Below are 10,287 nucleotides of genomic sequence, written 5' to 3' on the forward strand. Positions count from 1 at the left end.
TATATTAGTATGTGGAGCATCATTAAGTATCGGCACAAAATATCTTTAAGATACCGAAGTCAAAAAAAAAAAAACATTAAATCACAATTAGAGAATTCCTACTTTCACTTGGGCCGTCCACAGCAAGGCAATGTAAATGATGAGGACGATTTATCCACTGACTCCTTCGTTCTTCTACAGAGTCGGGTTCTCTGGTATTGACTACTGCTTAAGCTTTGCCTGTTTGTCCAATGCCATGAGCTGACAAAAGGATGAACTCTAGTTGGGCATCTTGATCCTGCACTTATCCGGGTTCAAACCTCTCTGCACTCTGGGAGTGCAATCTTTCTACTAACTTTTCAAGCCCTCTTGTTGTCTTGCTGGTCATTCCTTGCGCGAAGAATGAATGTCATCTAAAAAGTTATGCACGCCTTCACAGCCTTGAAGGGTTTGTTGTTTTACAGAATGTGGATAGATCTTAGGGGCAGATGTTATACCAATCTCTTATAACGATATGGGGCCCGCATGTGTCATGAATGCTGTAATACCGCATAAATTTTCCCTGAGTTCCGACTGGTGGTGTACCCATTTAAGCTCTAATTTAGAAGATTACTTTGGTTCATGTTTTGGCCGGAGAACCTCTTCAACCGGTACCGTGGGGATCGGATGCATTTCTCTCACAATGGTCTCATTTGCCCTACGCACGTCAACACAACCGAATCTCTCCAAACGGTGTAGGGACTACAACCACTAGAATGACTCTATGTGTTGGTCCTTGTACTTCTCTTCAATATCTGTTTCGCTAGCTGTTTTTACTTATCGTAATCAAAGGCGTTGCCTACCATGATTACAGCGGTTTTCAATTTAGAGTCGAAAGTAATTAGCGAATTGCTTTGGTTTTGCATTTACTTAAATCAGTGATTGGTTCAAAGTTCTCGCGCCATTTTTACAACCAATCAGAAGTGAAACGAAAACCAATTGTGGCTCGTGCGTGCACATTTTCCCACGCTTTGTGTCGGCTACGTGTAATTACTTATACTTTTGATTGGTTCACTGCATTGTCTCCGTCCTTTTCGATTGGCCAAAGTAATTACTTTAGTTTTGGTTTTACGACGGTCGATTGAAACTTGCTCTATGGGACCTTTAATATTCAACCTCTATGTTGCAGATCTCCACGCCCACGTTAACATTCAATATCACCAATACGCGGATGGTGCAACATTATAAGTGCACTGCCAACTATCAAACCTCGAAAGTTATAAACCTGAGAAGTGGCCTGGCAATGCAAATTTAGTAATTAATCCATAAACAACCAAAATGATGGTCCTGTCTACAAAACATTTGTCATCTGCCAGTGCCCTAGAAGACTTAAATAAGAAGATCACAGTCAATAACGAGAATAGTGAGCGTGTTCCAAGTGCTAAACGCTTGGGAACGTATATTAATCAACATCTGAAATGGGAAGCAACGTTAAGTACATTTATACCTCTTGTTACGCTGCACTAGCAATGCTTCGCAAAGTTAAAAGTCTTTTGCCTTTCCATATTAGGAAAAACCTTGCCCAAGCACTTGTTCTATTGAAATTACATTATAATGACATTCTTCATCACTCGTTAGTGGAATGATTAACAGCAAAAGGCAGCTGCAAGCTTTGTCAATGGTAAATATGCAACAACGCTTGATATCCTGAAATTGAATTGGTTACCGGTGACTGAACAACGCGAATGGCAAATTCTTAAAAGTACACACAAGAGTTTATACAGCTCTGATTGGCCAAATAATTTAAGACTAGAGACTTGCGAAAATAATTGAAAATGACGCTCCAGCAACGGTATACAGCTTCAAAGATCAATGATCGCTATAATATGTTTCAAGATGAAGCTGCTAATTTATTCAATAACCTTTCCCTTTCCTTAAGAAACCGCATGGACCCAATTTTATTTTTTAAGGAGACAAAGAAATTGCTACAAGATCAAGCCAGGTCTAGATTATATATTTTTATTATTATTATTATTATTATTATTATTATTATTATTATTATTATTATTATTGATCAAAAACGATTTGTTAAAATATATAAAGCAAGCGAATATTAAGCGATTGGAATTTGATTAAAGCAAATTAACCAATCAAAGAGCGCAGATTTTCCCCAACAGAGACAAAATAATAAATTTGCGCTTTTTGATTGGTTAATTTGATTTGATCAAATTCAAACGATGCATGAAATGTGTCCACATCATCTGACAATAACAAAAACATGAGCGAGGCTTGAAGATGGAGCAGGATTTTGAGATTACAGAGCCGTGTAAATTTGATGATTTTTGGCACGATGCCAGTAAAATTATCGACTTTCCACGTTCCCATGGTTGGGATGCGAGCGACCTTTGGAAGTGGGAGAAATTCGGTTAAATTCTGGAGGCACTCGGCCGTGAGCGGTCGTGGAAGTTGCACGCCTTGTTACTGCGTTGCCAGTATGGCAATCCCAGTCGGAAAATGGGTAATATTTGTTTGTTTTTTGATTTTTATTTTTTTCCGTGTCATGAAAAGTCTTGCCTATCACTACTCTGCTTAGTGGTTTCTTTGTGCATAGAGTCGTCTCTGCGTATTTTGTTAGGTTTGAGGGGACTAGGGTAATGCGCAGATTTCTCTGGTGCACACAGGAGACCATTTAATTAAATTCCAATGGCGTCGAAAGTCATTGTAACGCGAATGGCATTTTAGTGGATCTTTAAAGAAAATATACCGTTATGGAGCTCAAGAATGGAACGTCAATTGGATGATCGAGACAGGCGGTGAAAATAAATATCTGGAATCTTTCAAGCGACGAGTAATGTTCTTGTCAAACTTTATAACACTGTTTAATGAGTAAACACGCCGCGGTAACTTTATCAATGCGCCCCCTGAATTCGATGTCATTTTCAATTTTGCGATTTACTTGTGCCGCCAAAAGTACAATAACAAAATTCAGCTCAGCAAAAATCTCCCAAAATGCTTTTCGCTGATGCTAACTTTTTATATTCGCGGTTCATAATTAATGTTGTTTTCATGTCGTAAATTTTGTTGCTGACGGCAAAATATTTTATCCGCGATCGACTGTCCTGAAAACTTCTTTCTGCTCTTCCTAAAAACTGTGTATCAATATTTATTTACTTTTGCATCAATATTTGTGTTGCATAAAACAAGCTAACAAAATCTGTACCTTACTTAGTTCGCATGTTTGAGTGTTAAAATAGAATTTCCGGTCTTATGCTTCTGTTACAAAGTGGTATATTTTTTAAGTCACCCATGCAGATACTAACCCCGCCGGACTGCGTTTAACTTCAGTGAACTTTTGTATTACAAATCTGTGGGACGCTCAGAGTGCACGCTTAAACTTGTGGTATAAAGAAGTTGCGAGGGAACTTGAAAATGATCAGCATGTCAGCCTAGAAGCCAATTTTTGTCGATTCCCTTTTATTTTCTTCAATCTTTCTGGGTTTAGCACTTTGCTAGTAACCACATGTCTTCTCAGGGGGCTATTTACCTAAGACTTCTACCATGGCAGTACAATGATATGCATTACCAAAACAATATCGTGTAGTATAGAGGTTTTGCACGGCAGCCATGTTTCATGGCAGGAACAAAAGATTCTTTTTCCTATGGGACCAAATGTTCTTTCTTATGCAAAACATTTTTGTTTCTTCCATACAACATGGCTGCCGTGCAAAACCTCTCTTAGAGCTACATATTACGTAAAGACAACTTGAATCTCCTGGAAGACAGTTGACAATATTGAATAAAGCGCTGTGTTACTGCACTACCACCCGTACGCACTGCGTGCCTATTTTTTCTAAAGATGACAGGATTTTTTTCTTTCTGATAAATTATTATTAGGCTCGTAGCCAGATTTTTAACCTCAGAAAAGATCTGTTTCGTCTTATGAACCTGTGAGCCAAAGGGACTCTGTTGGCACGGCTTCTGGGTGACCCCTTAAATGGTGTAAATGACCCATGACTTGAAAAACTTGCCTGGAACTCTGCAGTTCAATACCACCCAACACAGTCCCTTCTGTTTTTGAATAACACGTATCTCAGGCAACCCGGTGTACGCTCATGGAGGGTCTAGTCTATTCATATCACAGGCAGACAACCCCAAGGATGCGAGAGCGCGTGACGTCACGTTATTTTGAGACAGGTAACGGCCGATTCAACTGATCGAGGAAAATGGTCCATAAAAACTTCAAATCGCGATGTTTCTTTTCGAAAATTCAATTCATGGACAGCCACGTAAATAAAGTTCAATCATATACTATTTTCTGCGTAGTCCTGAGTGATTTGATGGGTTTTTGGGACGCTTCGATTTCCTCTTCATATCCCATGCGTCGCCACATACAATATAAATAGACAAGGCGTGCAACTTCCAAGACCGCTGAGTGCCTCCAGAATTTAGGCGAATTTCTCCCAATTCCAAAGGTCGCTCGCCTCCCAGCTTAAGGCACGTAAAAAGTCGATAATTTTTCTAGCATCGTGCCAAAAATTGGCTTTTACTTCGTGTAGAAGACACACATGTCGTAAAAAAATAGCACAAAAATCGTGAAACAATACCTAATCAGATTCGAAATCCCTAAAGACCCCTAAAGCTTTTGTTACGTCAGATAAGCGTTTCAGGTTTTCACACAGAGTTTTTGAGGGGTATGACAATTGGAACATCTACCGCTGGTGTTGAGCCCCCCATGGGTCCAACATACCAGCAGAGTCATGTGTCCGGCCCTCACTTAACTGCAGCCACCCAGATAGCTACAAGTCCTAGTTATTTTGCAACCCCAAGCCGTCCAGCATGTAATCCAGGTATCAGCCTTAGACGTAACCTCTCTGTTGGAACAACAGCCTCTACCAACGCAAACATGAGATTGAAGAAGATTGCTCTCCTAATTTTTTCTGGTCTGAGGAAAGACTGGCCAGAATTTCGGACAGTGTTGAGACAATTGGTAGGAAATACATACACCAATCAAGCAGCTCTGGCAAGTAAATTAAAAGGATGCGTGCGAGGAGAGGCAAAAGAAAGAATCAAGTCAGTGTGTACGTAAGCAAACCAGAAGCATATGGGATTGTGTGGAAGAAGCTGGAAGCCTGTTATGGAAACACAAGCGCTATTGTCCAATCAGCTCTCTCTGTCCAAATTGAAACCGGACAAGGACGGGGATTACAAAGGATATGTGCATCTCGTTGATGAAGTTGAGAGTACTTATGCACAGCTTGAGTACCTAAGCCGTGCAGACACCAAAGTAAAAAGTAAAGTGCTGTTCCCGTCTGGCCTGCTCCCGTCTGACCTTGTAGCTCAGTCGGTAGAGCAGCGACGATCTAACCCGAAGGTCGTGGGTTCAATTCCCACCCTGGTCAGAGTTTTTCTCTGTCCTTGTGTGGGCCCATTTCCATCGGTAGGGCTAACGCTCACATGGTTCATATAGGGTAGATACTTAGCACTTCGCATTACACTCTAATCAGTTAATTCTGTTAAAATATAAGTGCTAGACAGTCAACGTTTGCAAAAACGTAATCATTACTTGTAACCATACTTAACGTCGATAACTCGTAACAGTAATTCAACTGACAAACCTGAGATCGACGGTGCTCTCATTTTACTCTCCCCTCTCCATCAGTGCTCCGTTTTACGGGTATTTAAACCTACTTAGCTACACGGAAAGGAAAGACCTCGAAACAAGGATGCGAGATCCGGGAATCGAACTCAGGACCTCTTGCACCAAGGCCGCGCACTAACCGACTGTTCCATCCTTGCTCTGACAATGCGTGATGTTGTTCGTGTCAGTGATCTGTTGCCCGGACATTCCAAGATTGAATGGATTAGAAAATATCATGAATTGCCACCAGCTGACAAGATTCACCCTTTTGGTGAATTTATGAAGTTCTTAGACAAGGAGCGGGAAGCAGTGATACGATTAGAAGAGAAGCAGCAAGTTGAGAGGCTGGAGGAGAACGTTACAGAAACAGGGCGTTGTAAGGGGGCGTACCGATCAGAGCGAGGGCATCAACATCTCCACACTCGTGAGACACAAATAATATAAATGTGCATGCCCTGCTCACAGAAAGGACAATGTGAAACACTCGACAGAGAAATGTAAGGAATTTCACAAGCTGTGCACTAAGGGAAAGCAAGGAAAGTATGAACTTTTGAAGCCGGTTAATGCATGCTTCAAATGCTTTGGATACCACAAACGGAGCAAGTGTCCAAGCCGACAGTCCTGTTCAAAGTGTAGAGGTACCAATCACCATGTATTGTCGTGTGTATCGGAGGGCAAAAAATCAGACAACCAAATCCACGTGGCGGGGGCAAGTAATTTGTCGCATAGAAATTCTCTTGCCCTAGGCCTGTATCCGATCCAGCAAGCTGAAGTTTGTGGAATAAATAAGGAAGTAACCGGGTTTTTTTGACAGTGGTTCTGACACCTCTTACGTCACTCATCAAGAAGCATGAGCTATCTCTGAAATCTGTCAAGGCTGGGAAGGTGTGTATTGTGGCGTATGGAATGGACTGCATAACAGATGTAGCTTAATACTGCAGTGCTCTCCAAGAGAGGCCGCAAAGTGATAGGGAAGAAGATGCGACTTGACTTCGAGGGGTTCTTCAGATAGTTGACTCGGAGACGGTACTTAAGACGATAAACAAGACCAGTACAAGATTCAAGGTTTATGAGGGAGTAAGAATTGGAGAGATCCAGGCAGTTACAGAGGGAGATATGTCATGCTGGGCGTGGATGCCGGGAAAGAATAAGACAGCGGACTGGTTGACGCGAGGTCGCTCACCAGTTGACCTCAACAACAGTTCACATTGGTGGAAGGGTCCTCCCGTTCTAATCAGACCTGTAGAAGAGTAGGGCTTGAAGTTTGGCCATCGGAGTGTAGACCCTCTTCCTGGGGAGAAGAAAATCGGTACTCCAGATGTGGCGTAAGTAAACAAGATAGATATGTCACTGATCGATTACAAGCGTTTCAGTAACATCAACCGAGTCTTATGGGTTGTTGCCAGACTCCTACGCCGCCTACTCACAGCTCCAGACCGCCCTTGTCAATTTAACGTAAGAATTCGATGGCTTGTATATTTAAGGGAAAAGTCATTTTATCTGTCATGTGGTAAGCACGGGAGTCGCAGATTACAAAGTGTGCGCACGCGCCCTGAGAAAGGTAACATACATACATGCATAAATTTTATTTCATCTCGAATTTCAGAATAACTACAGAAGCTAATGTCTTCGAGACATTACATTTACAGCTAAAATACATAACATATACAGATACATACTGAATACATAATATTTAAAGATATATTCATTAAAAAGAAAAGCCGCTGTACAAAATACGGCCCTGGATTCTCTTTTAAAACCAGTAAACTCATAGGTTCAGATAAAATCAGGTAGCGCATATTCCACAACTTAGCTGATACGTAAGAAAAAAGAACTAAAAACATAACTGGTTGTTCTGGGTTTATTGAGGGAGAGAATGTAATTTCCGCGAAGATCATGCATAAGAAGAGAACGGGAGAGAAAACGTATTTTTCATATAAGCAGAAAAACTCTTTTTTTCCAAAAAAAAGAAACAAACAAACATACTTTTTAAAGTAATATGAGTAAATTTTGAATGCGCTTATTGCATAGAGATGTAGGGTTTGACTTTAGTAGTGAGAGGACAGGTGATCTGCAAATATAAATCTCTTTATTCTCTTATTATACCGTTTCTTTGACACGAGGATTACAGCGAAATGAAAGCACAACTTTATCGCGAATTTCCTATGATAAAAACATGTTCAGAAATCCAAACTCTACGTTAGCAGCACACACCAGACCTGCTCCTGAGTATCTGGCTAGAAATATTTTCCTCTGGCCGCCCTTCAGCCATTCGATGAGGGCCAGTCTCGTGCTTCTTAAGTTGCCTCACTCATGCCCAAAAAGAATTCTGGGTAATTCTGCCATTCCATGACAAGGGAAGACTCCCGATTCTCATTTTTTTTTTTTTTTTTCGTAATTGTCGGGCCACCCAGTCAATCCAGCAAAATACCGCATCGATTGAAGGTTTTAGCTTTCAGAACTTGCCCATATTGTATCGGTAGGTCCTGGAATTCGTCCACAGAAAGGCCAGAGAGACAACTTCCCTCGTGAACCGCTATGTTTACAACAGAGCATTTTAGGCGTCCCAGTCTGTACGAAACCATCTCTCACCTCTGTCTCGAGAAGACCAGACACGCACGGTTCTTACGTTACGTTTATGCCTGTAGAATCGTGAACTGAAATGTCAATTGTCAAATGTCAATGTCAAATTGTTAATTTTTTTGGCAGACTAGGTATCGGAGAGCCACAGAACATTTACGCATGCGCTAACGGAATGTTTGAACAAGAGAGAAAAACGCAGTACCTCTAGACATGGCGCTGGAGCGTCGTACCAAACGAGTCATCCCGGGATTTCGGCCCTTGCGATCGCTTTTGGACGCAGTTGGCCCTTCGCGACTTTCTGCTACCGACCTCGCCACCCGGTAAGGCATTGAGGGAGAGATATGTCGGCCTCTAAACCATATGAGACAAATCCCACGCCTTCTCACAGCTCTAGACCGCCCTTGTCAATTTAACGTAAGAATTCGATGGCTTATATATTCAAGGGAAAAGTCATTTTATCTGTCATATGGTAAGCACTGGAATCGCAGATTACAAAGTGTGCGCACCCGCCCTGCGAAAGGTAACATAAATACATGCATAAACTTTATTTCATCTCGAATTTCAGAATATTAAACTACCGGAGCTGGTGTGTTCGTACATAGCATACATAAAATGTCTCATCATTTCGATGCCGAAAAACCTAGTCGGCCTTGTGTACCAAAGACCTTCCTCGAACACCTGTTCCAAACCAGATTCATGACCTTAGGAGAAGACACATTCCGATCGCAACTACCAAAGAGCAAACAGAGCCTGAGGAGATAGATTCTCAAAAGAGTCAATTATAGCATTGTCGCCTGGAAAAGTGAAACCAATTGCAATAACCCTTTTTAATATCTCTTATATTAGCATGAAAACACTAACCTATTCAAAAGAACTTAACATGAAAAGTACCGCAACTTATGAAGCGAAACAATTTGCTTAAATGAATTTTTCTATAATCGTCGTTATCCAGCAAGGTAAAGCAATTGAATTGAATAATCGTAGCTACCATTGTTATCGTTTACATGAAACCGGGACGAAAGTTTTTTTCCAAAAGATATATCGCTGACCCAAAAGCATGCAGGCTTGATATTTCTGGATCCGGTCTGACATTTGTTGTCGTTTACACGAGAACGGTTCGAACTCAGATCCGTACGAGAGTGTGTCGTCTCGGTCCAGCAACAGAGACTGAAGTCAGGCGGGTCAGCTGAGTTCATTGTCTCGCCAGTCTCATGTAAACGCAAAAAAAAAAAAAAGTGTAGTGAGACCCATACAAGCTCACGCCGGTCTGAGCTCCTGGTCTCATATGAATACCTTCTAAGACTACGAAAGTGCATAAAATCGGGAACATGACAAAAATAAATCAAAACGGTTATTTAACTTTCTTCAGCTGGAGTTTTAACCACCCTTTTTGAAATCAATCTCTTGTTGAAATTGAATACGGATGATGAAACTGTAATTCATTTGTTTTGTTTTTTTTGTTTTTTTTTTTTTCTTTTATTCTTTATTTTATCATGTTTGCTTTGACGCAAAGACCCGACAATGTCGCACGTGTGTCTTTGCGCAAGTTCAAAACTAACCCACAATCGCATCATCGTATATTCTTGAATATCCTCGATACAAGTCATGGTTCTTCATCGAATACCCCTTTCCACTCCCAGATTTAGTTTTCCTTCATGGTCATGAAAGCCCTAATTGACGTTTTGTTTAGACTTTTGTAATGATGTCCGCTTTTGTTTACCTTTCATCATCTTTCCAAGCTCAATTTGCCTTAAAATGACTCTAGAAGCGTTAATTTGAATTCAAACAAAAGAACATTAAGAATAGGCTAAGCATTCCACTTCGTAAACGGTCGTGTTCATGGGTACATACTCGTTTTGGCTTGTCACAGTCCTATAAGGATCCTTATGATTTTCTTGTTATTCGATTTTATCCATTGTGTTTTCAACAAATCTCGTTCCAAGGGAAACTAGAGGCTCCATGAGTGACGCGAGGTTGATTTTTTGTTCTCAATTTCGAAGGGGTTGTCGGAACATTTTTGTCGGTCTCTGAAGACTTCAACCTACCACAGGTGAGCGGAAATTAACAAAACAACGAAATGCTAAAATGTCGAATACGCCTCCGAGTCC

Source organism: Montipora foliosa, chromosome 13 (genome assembly GCF_036669935.1).
Source record: "Montipora foliosa isolate CH-2021 chromosome 13, ASM3666993v2, whole genome shotgun sequence".
Lineage (NCBI taxonomy): Eukaryota > Metazoa > Cnidaria > Anthozoa > Scleractinia > Acroporidae > Montipora > Montipora foliosa.